Source organism: Protopterus annectens, chromosome 7.part0 (assembly GCF_019279795.1).
Source record: "Protopterus annectens isolate FY-2018-M chromosome 7.part0, PAN1.0, whole genome shotgun sequence".
Lineage (NCBI taxonomy): Eukaryota > Metazoa > Chordata > Ceratodontiformes > Protopteridae > Protopterus > Protopterus annectens.
In genome coordinates, this window is record NC_056739.1 from 119338928 (window position 1) to 119352097 (window position 13170).

At 39.2% G+C, this 13170-nt stretch overlaps 1 protein-coding gene across 2 annotated transcripts in view; it reads left to right on the top strand.

Moving 5' to 3' along the window:
• The window catches only part of PACSIN1 (protein kinase C and casein kinase substrate in neurons 1), a 1250130-nt gene that overhangs the window by 484187 nt on the left and 752773 nt on the right, over window positions 1-13170 (top strand). The window contains exon 1 of one of the 2 annotated variants that reach the window (XM_044076555.1): window positions 4278-4468. The exons of the other annotated variant lie outside the window; for it this stretch is intronic. The gene's annotated coding sequence lies outside the window, so the exon portion shown is untranslated. Of the gene's footprint in view, window positions 1-4277; window positions 4469-13170 lie in introns of those variants that run through there. 2 annotated transcript variants of the gene reach the window in all.

Here is a 13170-nt window from a genome sequence, read left to right on the forward strand (position 1 = left end):
CAGAGCAGTGGATGTTTAACTTATGCCAGCACTGGTGGCTGGAATTTTGTAAATAATTATATGTCATTTGTATATCAAACTGATTTGTACAGATGCTTGTGCTGAAAACGTATTTCTGAGGTTTTTCTGTGTTAAAATGTATCAGCAGTGTGTCCTGTTGGAAGGAAAAGAGATGTATATGCATTATTCTAACTGTTTAAATGTATACATTGTAACAGCATATACTGGAAGTGAAGAGGTTAATCTTAATCCACCTGACTTTGCAAAATATTCTTGAAATTAAATTACTTTATGGGTTAAAGATGTTATCCCACAGTTTTGAATGGAGCCAGAGACACAGTGTCAAAAAGTCAAAAGCTAGAGAATAGGTTGCATCTCCTGTAGGAAGAATGAAATGGTTTTATGATTTTTATGACTTCCAGCAGCTGCACCACATCTTAACAAAGTTGCATCTGTGTATATTGTAGCACATAGGTGCTAAACCCTTGTAGCGTCTAATGATGGGGGATAGTGTGGGAAGCAGAGTCAGATGACCAGATGGATATGATGTCATTCTGTACAGAGGTAATGTTTTAATATTAGAGGAGACTGAAATCTCAGTAGCATTCTGCATTCTGTCTTGGATCTGACAGCAAGGACCACTCACCCACATTATCTTGACTTGTGGTAGTAAGTAACTTAACTAGGAAATGATAATTCTCTTTAGAATAGTCAGGAAAATATAGCAAGCTTAGAAGTACTGTTTTTCAGTAACTGTGTGACTCTTTCCAGCTGTGTTATTTTCAATATTTCTGTACATGAAACTCTGGTGTTTACTGTAAATAGATATTTAGTATTTCCGTATTATTTTATTATTTATTATTATATATATTTAAACTTTTCATTGTGGCTGGTCATTTTTAGAAAATATTTAAGCTTTGAGAATATTTGCATATACTTATTTGGTGATAAGCATGGCCACAACTGAAAGTCTTGCTGTTTGGTCAACATTACCATTTGTATTAATATTAATTTCACTCATTACAACTGGGTACCCTTGTAAGAGCCTTAAAGTAGCTGGCAGGGGTTCTGGTGGCAGTGATAACTACCTTATAGTCTGGGCAGAAGGGAGCACAGCAGGTGGATATGTGCCAGTCTTTCCCAGGTGTGTGTGTGTGTGTGTGTGTGTGTGTGTGTGTGTGTGTGTGTGTGTGTGTGTGTGTGTGCGTGTGTGTGCGTGTGTGTGTGTGTGTGTGTGTGTGTGTGTGTGTGTGTGTGTGTGTGTGTGTGTGTGTGTGTGTGCGCGCGCACGCACAGAAATCAAATCTCAAAGAGTGCGTGAATGTGTCAGCTGCTTGGAGCAGGAACACAAAGCACTGGTTTCATAGAGAGGGGTTGGGAGGACTTAGCTTGGAACCCCAGCTTAGGAATCAACTTACTGGGGGTCTGGACAGATATAGAGAGGAACCATCCCCTAGACTGAGCGTGTTCCCTGGGTGCTCTTAAGAGAAATTATGCTTGATGCAGAAAAGTTTGCATCTGGAAATACTGAGTGTATGCATTTGTATTCCAAGTGAACGTCCCTCTGCAGTGTCAGTGGTGAGGATTCAGGCTCCTTGATTACTGGCCCAGAGTGGGGACATCACAGTCACTTAACCAGACAGTGCTCCTGAGTTACCCCTGAAAAAAGACAGTTGTGTCCAGTGGGCTTACTTAGCCAGTCAACAAATGCTTAAAATAAAAAAAAATGGTGAAATGTTTAATTTTAAATCAATCCATTATTCTACCATCAAATATTTATAGTATGTAACTAACATGACACCCAGCAAATTCACTGAACACTCAGTATCAGTTTTACAAGCCACAAATAGGATTGACTCCTATGATAACTGATTAACATGCTGTTAATATTACTTTTCTGTAAGTACCCATTTGCCATTACAGTTCACAACAAAGTAGAAAATATTTGATTCTGAGTATAATTTTTATCTCATATTTTAGGTCTGTTCCCATAAAATTAGTAGTTTTCTGGCAAATCATTGAAGACTGCAGTCATTAAATATGACACATATTTGAGCTTTACACTTTATATCCTTCAGAAAATGCATACTAATGCAAAATCTGTTATTGTAGCAACTTTCTAAGAACAATATCTAAAATCTGTCCAAGATTTTGGGCATTTGCCCCACCCATTATTTTTGGCTTTGTCCACTATTCTTGATTGATGAGATTGAGAGGTATGCTGAGGGTCGTGCATTCTCTGAAACTAATTATCACTGTATATAATATCTGTAAAGTCTAACACACTTTCAGTACAATACTGCATTCTTACATCATTACGTGTGTAATAATCACTGTAAAATACTTTGTCCTTATTGTAACACTTAAGCTTCTGAACATCTTGTTTCCTTGCCTTCATTGATCTGTAAATACTTTTCACATTGCTTGTACTTATCCATCCAGTGCAGCTGGTGTCGCTTCTGCGGTGAATGCATGTTAAAGAGCGGCAGGCTGCTGTAAGTCCAAGGCACTGCCCGCTGCAAGTCCAAGGCACTGCCCGCTGCAGAATGAGATTGCAGTTGTTGCAGTAGTTGTTCATTTGGAATGGAAGTGATTGTTAACATCTCCTGTAGAGCTTAAACAAACATCTCCTATGAAGCCTAAACAGACTTTTTCCAGTTCCTATTCATGTTGTACAGCCTGGCTTGCTCTCATGCTGACATAATTCTTGACACTTACGTACGGCCATAGAGGGCTGGTGTTAGTTTTTTTTTTTTTTACCATTGATAGCTACATTCTAAAGTAAGTGTGTGATGTGCTGTATGGTCACTAACTGTCATAGCCAGCCTTAGGCATAGGCCAACTAGGCAGCCACAGGGGCATTTTTCCAGTAAAATGGATGGTGTAAATAGACCAGGATGGGGGCACTAGGTGGTGTGGGGAGAGCTGTGGAGCCCTTTTAGCTAGGGCACCACTTGACCTTAGGCCGACCCTGCTAACTGTCTACCCATTCTTATGACATCAAGCCCCAAGCAGAAGTGAAAATAATATCAAGTGGCTTGCATGTCCTGATTATGATATAAAATCCTGTAAAACAGCATCAATGTGATGGGACCTGTTTATATTGTCCTTTAAATATTAGCTTTCTTTCCCTCGCTACTCACAAACCTGTATGATGTAGATTATATAGACTACAAAACTGAAGAGTGAACTAATGACTGCAAAATGACTTAATGATTTTTACAGAGCTTTTCAGTAACATGAAAAACATCTAAATTCTTTCAGCCTAATTTATTTGTTTAGTTCTGTGCTGTTAAACTATAGAGCTGTTTTAAACATACAATCTAATGTCCTTTGAGCACAGTTTCTAACTGAAACCTTGTTATTCTGTCACCACTTACCTTGTCAGAAAATCAACAGTTACGTTACATGTTTTATCTGTTGCACCTTGTTTTAAAACACAACACCCTTTAATGATGAAAATTGTCTTGGGCTTTCAAAACTCCTCTGCCTACATTAATTCTGGATGGTTTTTATCAGTTGTAGTATCAAAGTTACTTAGTTTATGTTGACGTTTCTCTTAAGTGAAAAAATACAATGACAGTTGATCAAAGATATTCCACTATGTCAGATTTATGTAGATGTTGTGATAGGGAGCTGTTTATCTTTATTGTTATTATTTACTGGTAAAAAAGTGTCAGCTCCATCTTTTTATTTATAACTTAAGTGTATTTTAGCCTAGATATAAGAAGTGAGCGTGTATTGTTATGTGGGATTATAGTGATTGCATCTTTTTTTTCTTAAACTGCCCAGAAAACTGAGATAAACAGATATTTAACCTCTACCATTAAATTTTCCCGGTAGGGCTGAGAAGTTTACCTCTTTTACCATAGTGCCATTAGCTTTCCAGCTTACTGCCTTCTGTTGTTTTTTCTGCATCGATTTTCTGGGGCAGCTCTGTGCCGACATTAATGACTTGTCTTATCATGTTATTAACTTTAACTTACCAGCATTTGCAGTCTGAGAAGACATCCACAGAGGAAACAAAAGAAACTGCAAGGCATCACAGATGGCTTCTTTCTGGAGATTAAAAGGGAGTCAGATGGTATGGCATGGGAAACCAGAAAGATAGAAGCATTAGTCAGTTTGACATGCAAAGTTATGTACCTGCTTCAGTTATATGGCAGACTTTCATCAGTCTGTGGGTGAGAAAGAGTTAACTTACTGGGCACTGTCACATGATGTAGTTGGGCTGAGGGGATGCCGCTTTGTTAAATCCAAATGCAGTTTAAGTCCCCAGTGTTAGTGACGGAATCGAATCGCTTTCTCATCCCTCCCCTTCATAACCACCTCCAGTGGCACATCATTCCCACCAAATGTTTCCTAAATACTCATAAATACGATCTTCCCGACATGAAAAGCTGGATAGCATTTTATTCTTAACTGCGCTGATGTAAACCATAAGCACACAGGAGCTGCAGGAAAACTGGTAGGATATGTGGTTTGCTTTATGATTTTACATCATGATGAAGAACAAAAAATGCTGAATCCTGGTACCTGCCAGTTCTCTATGTTTTGTTGCTTAATTTGTTGGGGGAATTATGAGGTCTGTAAATATGTGCATGTTTGCATGCATGTGGCTGTGTTTATATTTTGCAGGTTTAATGTAAAAAGGGAAGATGAAAACATTCTGAGGTCCAGAATAATGTGATAACAGCAAAAATGAATCCTGGCCTGTTTTACTCTCAGGTGATGCAGTAGAAAAGGATAATAAACAACTAGCTACAAGAATATTACACTTTGTTTTAAATTTCTAAGGATAATAAACAACTAGCTACAAGAATATTACACTTTGTTTTAAATTTCTGAGGATAATAAACAACTAGCTACAAGAATATTACACTTTGTTTTAAATTTCTAAGGATAATAAACAACTAGCTACAAGAATATTACAGTTTGTTTTAAATTTCTCTCCAGGCATTTTAACAGATTCAATTTCCATTATTTTCTAATGATTCGGGCGAAAAATAAAATTAATCACAAGGGCACTTCCAGCTATGAATGACCTTAAAGAGCATTGCAAATACTTCCCTACTATGCTACACTTACAGACTGCATAAAATGTGTAAAGTGTGCATTTTTAAATGATGTGGATGGTTTGTTTGCATAGATTGAGAAGGCATCTGGATTATGAAGCATTGCAGTTAGTTATACAGAGGTGCACATTTAGGGAACCTGGCCAAAGCTAGCATTGTGTACCACTTATTCACAGAGGTCAGAGATGCTCGTGTCAGCTTTTGCTAGCCACTGAGAACTAGAGAAACCTGCAACATGCAGCTGTTTATGAGGAGAGCATGCAATCATTGCAGATGGTGGGCTGCCATCCAAGAATTACGAAGCTGCAATTCTTCTCTTATTTTTCCCTTACTAAATGCATGTTCTTCTCAAGCCCTTGACTGCATGTAATGGTCTAGCATCCCATATGCATGCAGTACACTGCAGACTATATTAATGATGCTGTTCTAGAAGCTCCTGTCTACAAGATAGTTTGGGTGCTTTGTCGGTGGTTACATGTAGTCATATCCTAGAGTCCACTCTGCACCCAGTTGAATATGTGCTCATTAGTTGCCAGTCCTGTCCAGGAATACCCTGTATAACTGGCAGACTGCAGCATCCCTGACTGTGTGTAGTGTCATGCCCTAGCTCAGAACCAGTGTACAGCCAGTACACTATGACCACGATCTGTGACTGCTTCTAGTGTCATGTCCTATCCCATATTTCCCTGTCCATCTGCTGCAGTATATGCTGTGTGACTGCATCTAGTAACCGGTCTTGTTCTAGGGTCCCCAATCCATTCATCATCTGTGAAGACATCCAGTGTCATCCCCTGGTCTCCTTGCTCCATTTGTAACTAGTTACATCTAGTGTCATGCCATGTTCTAGAACTGTCTATCCATCTGATTCACTATGTACTCAGTCTCGGTCTGCTTCTAGTAACCTGTCATTTTATAGACTCCCATATCCACCCCAGTATACTACATGCTCTGTCTGTGACTGCATGTAGCGAGCAGTTCTGTCCATGAATACCCTATATAACTTGTAGACTATCTGCAGCATCTGTGACCAGTTGTAGTTTCATGCCTGTCTTAGAACCACCTACCGACCCAGAACACTGTGAGCACCATCTGTGACTGCATCCGGTGTCATGTCCTGTCCCAGTGTCTCCTATCTGCATGTCCTGTCTGTGGCTGCATACACTGACCAGTCCCGTTCTATAATCCCCTATCCATCTAGTTCATTACTGTGTCTGTGGCTGCATCTAATGCCACGTCCTGTCCCAGTATCCCCTGTCCACCTAGTATACTGCATGTCCTGTCTGTGACTACATCCAGTGACCAGTCCTGTTCTATAATTCCCTATCCATCTAGTTCATTACTGTGTCTATGACTGCATCTAATGTCATGTCCTGTCCCAGTATCCCCTATCCTCCTAGTATACTGCATGTCCTGTCTGTGACTACATCCAGTGACCAGTCCTGTTGCATAATCCCCTATCCATCTAGTTCTTTACTGTGTCTGTGACTGCATCTAATGAATTATTCTGTTCCAGAATCCGCTATACATACCTACTCTTAATTGTTCCTTGTGGTTGGAAGTTGGCACTATGGATAAGGTGTTAACCTCACAGACTCGAGGTACAGGGTTTGAGTCTTCCCTTTCGGCTGGGAAATTTCTCTTAACATGGCCACCAAGGGCAGATAGCCTAGTACTAACCTATGGACTTATGTGTAGAATACTGGTGACCTGTCTTAGAATCCATTTCCATCTAGTTGTGGAGCACACTCTGTCTGTGACTGCATATAGTGTAATGTCACAGAAGCCCCTATGCACCTGATGACATGCAAACTCTGTAATGTCATGTAATAGCCTGCATTGTCCTAGACCTTAAGAACCCATTATCACTGCATACTCCACCTGTTACTGAATTTAATGGACTTCCTTGATTGTTGAATTTTTATTCATCCAGTGACATTGCAGACTCCATCTGTGATGTCCGGCCCTGTCCTAGAACCTCTGCTCACCAGTTAAGACTGTCTGCTGCACTTGCGTTGCCCTTCTTTCAGAATGACGTGGAATCAGAAGGAACACAACCATGTCATAGGTTCTATCTGCATATGCACTGCAGCCCTCAGTTAGCCCATATTCACATTTTCATTCCTTCACAGATAAGCTTTATTGTGTAGTGATGTTCAAGAGTCACATGCGCCGAGTGCGTAGCATGTTTCCTTCTGCTTTCATCTGCATTATCAGCAATGACCTACCACACATCAGTACTCTACCAAAAGGGGGAGGGATCCTGCCCTAGCTTCTTGTTAGGGCATCCTCACCAGTGCATGCCAACAAATGGTAATTCATTGGGATTTCTAAAGCTGTGGAATTAGTGTTTTGAATGAGAAAACTGTGCCAGAGGCTGACCTTCTGTGTTCAGAGGAGTCCGGTGTTAGGTTGACCTTTGCTTTTGGGGGAGGTCTGGTGCTAGGCTTCCCTTATTGTTTTGGGTAGTCTGGTTATATAATGCCTTTCTTTATTCTTGGGGTGTCTGGTTCTAGGCTGCCCTTCTTTGTTTTGGGGTGTTCTGTTACTAGGGTGCCTTTCATTGTGCTGGGGGGGGTCTGGTGCTGGATTTCCCTTTTTTGTTCTAGTGCTAAGCTTCCCTTCTTTGTGTTGGGGGGCTGGCCTTCACTGTTCTGGTTGATTGGGAGTCTGGACTGGCCTTCACTGTTCTGGTTGATTGGGAGTCTCATGCTGTATTATGAGAAACAGCTGATTTGTATAATTCTTATTAAGCTACAGAGCTAAGCATCTTTAAGGGACTGGATTTAAAATAACACCTTGTAATCTGCTGGATATATATTTCTCATCTGTATATAAAATCTGCAACATTCATAGATGCAGTAATATCTTTTACTGTAGTACCAGCCTCAGTAATGAGAAATTCAGCATTAATTTGCATGCTCCCTTACTAAGTGGGTAAGTTTTCTGAGTCAGACTGAATGTTTTCATGTATGACTTGGAGACAACACAGAGAGACAACAGTGTGAAAGCACTTGGGCAAGACTATGACTCAGCTCAAACCAAGTATTTTTGAATTAAACAGTTAATATCTCCAGAACTGTCATCTACATTTATAATAGAAGAAAAACAGTAGTTTTGTCTAATGTAGTATCATAAGAAATACAAGGCAAATGAATCTTGCAAGCATCTATGCCTTGCCGTTACCCACCAGTAGACTGTTAACTCTCTGTCAAGGAGGGCTAGCCTGGTCAAACCTAGGGTGAATTTGTGAGTACCCATCCAATCGTCCAGAAGATGAAATATCATGCTGCTTAATTAGTACGGGGAGAATGTTCCTAGAGGTGGCGCTGCTTAATTAGTAGGGGGACAATGTTCCTAGAGGTGGGGGAGGCACTGCACGATGAATCTCTTTCTCCACAGAGTTTTATTTCTGTGTCAGTGAACATTTAAACCCTGGTTCAGCTAATAGCAGAGCAAGATATCAGAGATTCAGAAATGATGGGTCCTTAATGGCACATAGAGCAAGGCATAGATCTCCCCTCAGGAGTCTTTAAGATACTGAGTAAAGAGGCAGTGCTTCCAGTCTTTCTTGGTAGATTAGAGTTTCAGGACAGCGATCTTCTAAGTTAGGAACCTTCGGCGGACTTTCTAGTTGACTGATACTTCTAGTGAGGTACATCCCAAAGGGGGGCATTAATAAAGTCATTAGTTGGTCTCATTAATATTACACATAAGGCAGCGGTGACCTCGTGACCTCTGTAGGTCTGGATGATATTCCTTTGGCAATTAGTTGCACTAAGTAGAAGGACTTCCTGACTACTTCTGTCACTTGATGATGACGAAAGGAGAGTGAATTATCGACCCATTTTACAAAATCCCTAACAGCATTCACATTTTGAAGTGCAATGTTGTCTATGCTGCATGCTGTGGGGAGGGACTTTCGACCAAATGTGACAATATTGCACTTTCCTCCATTTAATTTGAGCACATTTTTAGTACACCAGGAAGTTCTTGCTGAAGAGTTTGTGAATCAGAAGGAGACATGACAAGGACTCCATGTTTACTGTCGTCTGCAAACTTGTTTAGCCAGGGGTCCTGGTTCATGATCTGGACATCAGAAAAGTAAATGCTGAACAGCTGGGATTCCAGTGTTGAACCCTGCGGGATACCACTAGTGACCTTCGTACTTGGTGATGAGGCATCTGCCAGCTGCACTGTTCGGGTTTTATCTTTTAGACAAATTTGCTATCCATCTTCTAACACAGAGATCTATTTTTAAAGTGTGTTAAGTTTTACTAACTGTGCTGGCATGGGGAATGGTGTCAGATGACTTGGTCAGCTTAAGTTATGCTGTGTGGACAGCATGACTGCTATCAATAGCCTATGTTATCCTCTACAAGGACTTAACCATAGTCACTTGATAAACTCTACCTGTAACAAAATCAAACTGCTGCAGGACTATACTGATGAGATTTTTGATGGCGTATTTGATGAGGTCTGTTATAATATGTTCCATGTCTTTGTGCATGAGATTCATCATACTGATGGGCCTATAATTCTCTGCGTCAGTGATAAGGCCACCCTTATGGAGTGGCATCACCACTACTCTGCACCAAACCTCAAGGAGAAGGCTGGACTCCGGTTAAAGTGTTTAAAGGGTTTAAGGATTTGCTCTACCAGGGCTTGATCAATGCTATTTATTAAAAGACAAGCATAGTATTAGGGCCCATGAAGGCAATATTTTTGATCTTGGAAAGTACCTTCAGTATATGTTTTTTAGTGATGATGGAGATTTGAGAGAGTCAGGGATATGTGAACTTTAAATGGCTGTTGCTGGGGCAAAGTTAGCACTGAATTCAATTGTTAGTATGTTGGCATTGTCTACTGGGTCAGAGTAGATCGTGCCATTATTTATAAGTTCAGAGCAATGTTGGATGTTATCTATTAGTTTCCTAACATAGTTAGAGAGGTTTGCAGTTGTCTTTAGTTCCGTATGCTAACCTAAGTTCATGGGCTGCTTTAGTAGACCTAGTAGTAGTTTTTAAGTTTTTAGTCAGTTTTCTAATGTTATCCTTGATAATGGTGGTTATTTCATCTGCTGTATACTTTATGGAGTGTTTTATTCTTTTATTGTAGAGTTTATTTATGTTGGTGAAACACTAGGGTGGTTTGTTTATAAATTTCCCATTATATTTAGAGCTGGTTAGGATAGCCGGCTCTATACTTTCATCTAAGCAGGCATAGTACTCATTTATGAAGCTATGTGCAGTGACTGATGCTGCTATGAGTTACATTTTGAAACTTCATCCTGAAATGTGATGACATTAGTACATTTTAAATCCTTGAATTCCAAGATAGTGGGTTCAGGGGTTTAGAGATTTTGACGGTGAAAGTCACTTTGGGGATACTAGGATGCAGTTTAAGGACTAGGTCTAAAATATTTTATCCTCTAGTGGGTTTGTTAACAATGTGCTCCAGGGTGTTTTTGTTTATTAAATCTAAGGAATTGTGGGTATATCTTTTGTTGGAGGTTTAGGCTTTCTAGTTTGTTGAAGGATAGTTAAAGTCCCTCCCAAATAACAGAGTTCTTTTTTGTGGGGAGTTAACTGAGAATTTTTAAGAACCTTACGTGAATTTTCTCTGGATATAGAGCTTGTCGATTACAGGCTGTCTGAAGGAGATATGGTCCCTAACAAATGTGGAAATGCCAGCAAGTTGCCACAAATATGGATGTGTTCCAAATACAGGAAAACTTCAAGATCAGGCAGTAAGTTGTTGAGACCTCTGGCTATGAGTTCACCTTAATGTGATCATGTTTTGGATTTAATATGTTATGTTGGGATAACCATTAGCTGAATTCTACCTAAAAAAGGCACTGTGGGAGCAGCATGGGCTGTAGCCAGTACGTGTAAGCCTTGGAATGACAGGTACAGACCATCCTTTACAAAGCAAGGACTGTCAAGCATTTTGTTTCATGCTGACATATACTGGATCCCCATGGCATTACATCAACTATTTAGCCAGTTGTTGAAGCGCATCTATATTACGACGTTGAAACGTCAAAAGAGCGAACGCTCTTACATCGACACAGTATAACAGAAGCTCCTAAATCTGTAATGGCCAGAACAATGATTTTTTCCTAGGGAAAAAAAATTGCTGGGGAAACAAAAAAAAACAAAACAAAAAACAAATCTACATACAAACTAAAGTGGAGTGCTTCTCCCCCCCCACGCCCCCCTACTTAAATATACCAACTCCAAGATTACACTACAGTGGAGGAAACGGCAAAGTCCTGACAATGGCCCAGCAATTTTTTTTCCTTGGGAAAAAAAAATCGCTGATCTGACCATTCGAGATGTAGAACCTTCAGTTATTCGGTGTCGATGTAAGAGCATTCACTCTTTTGATGTTTCAACATCGTAATATAGACCCATTGAAGCCAATTATCTTTTTTTTGTACATATGCATCATGGTAGAAGGCTGGTATAATGGTTAAGGTGTTTACCTTAAAGACACAAGGTGCAGGGTTTGATTCTTGCATGGGGTAATTGGCTATGCTTAAAATGGTCCAGAAAGGCAGTTAACCTAGTACTAATCTGTGATCCTATGATCTTGTGGAACGGGGGAGTCCACTCAGTGCCAGTGTCTTGCATGCATGGAGTGTTCTGACAGATGTCTCTGCATATCATTTAGGGTTTTGCATACCAAGTCATTTACTCCTGGACAGATTCCCATTATGTTGTAGTTATATTTATAAAGTGAAAGGGTCTTAAAGGCTACTGAGATACCTGAGACTGTGGCACCAGAAAGACAATTCACCATCACCCTGTCTTTGTCCAAACATAAACATATAAACAGAAATATTTACATAGTCAAAGCTTAAAGTAGAGAAACAATTCCAAAAACAAACATTACAAAACCAGCTATTTACATAGGATGTCTGTACTTGGAAAAACTGTTTTCTTGAATGTATCTTTGAATTAGATTATAATTTATTATAGTCTTCTGTTTCCAGCACTTGATTTACTGTTTAGCAGGCAATGCTTAAGGAAGTAGGTTGTTCTGTTTTTTCCTTGACTGTCTTCAATTCCAACTGTGAGATTGATAAAACCGTGTTCTTGAAATGTTTAAAATTGGGAAGAGTTACAGCGTTCCAGTTCTGTGTAATATTTTTCCTTGCAATAGCAAGGAGAGTCCACAAAATCACATATTTTGCCTTGGAACACAAGGCGGCACAGTGTATTTAACAAAACTAGAGATTTTGTAAGTTGGAAATTATCAGTGAACAGTCCCTGTAACAAATAGTTAATACTTTCCCAATATTGTTTAAGTAAATGGCATTCATAGAACATGTGTTGCCAGTTGGCTATTGATTGTGATTTACACCTCAAACATTTATTTTCTTTATTATATATTAGTTCTAATGTGTGTGGTGTTAAGTATGTTCTGTGAATAAATTGCCATGTGAAAATTTGCCAGTATAGTGATAAAGATGTTAGTTTTGTTGATGTAAGAATTAGTTTTTTATCTTTATCATCTGGCATTTTACCTTTAACTGTTTCAAAGTATTTCCATATATTTTGTTTATTATGAACTCGTGTTTCTTTAACTAATTTGTACAATATCGATAAAATTCCTTTCCCATTTGTGGGATATTCCATCAGCGTTATTAACTCTATGAACTTAGGAACCTTTTCCCTAACAGACTTCTACATTATTGCCTGTTGGTTTAAAACTGTTTGTCTTAATCCCTGCAGTGTTAATCACATATTATTTTCAAGGCTGAACTCACTAATAACTTGCTCTATCATTAGTATTTATTAGTGTTTATCAACTGATGCCAGTAAATTAGACCTTTCTTACTGTTTTAACTGCTACTGAGTCCTGATTTATAATATTATTTTGTGCATATGCTATTAGGAATATGAAAAAAGACCATGCTTGATTTTTGTTTACAAAGTGCATAAATGACTTTAGGGTATTGATACTGTATTTAGAATTTATATGTTTGTGTTTCCCTGTCGCCATATATTCCTTCAATAACCAAAGTAAGCTATTCTGTACTATTTCCATATGTTTATTTATTGTATCATGAGTGTTTTTAACCAGATTTTTT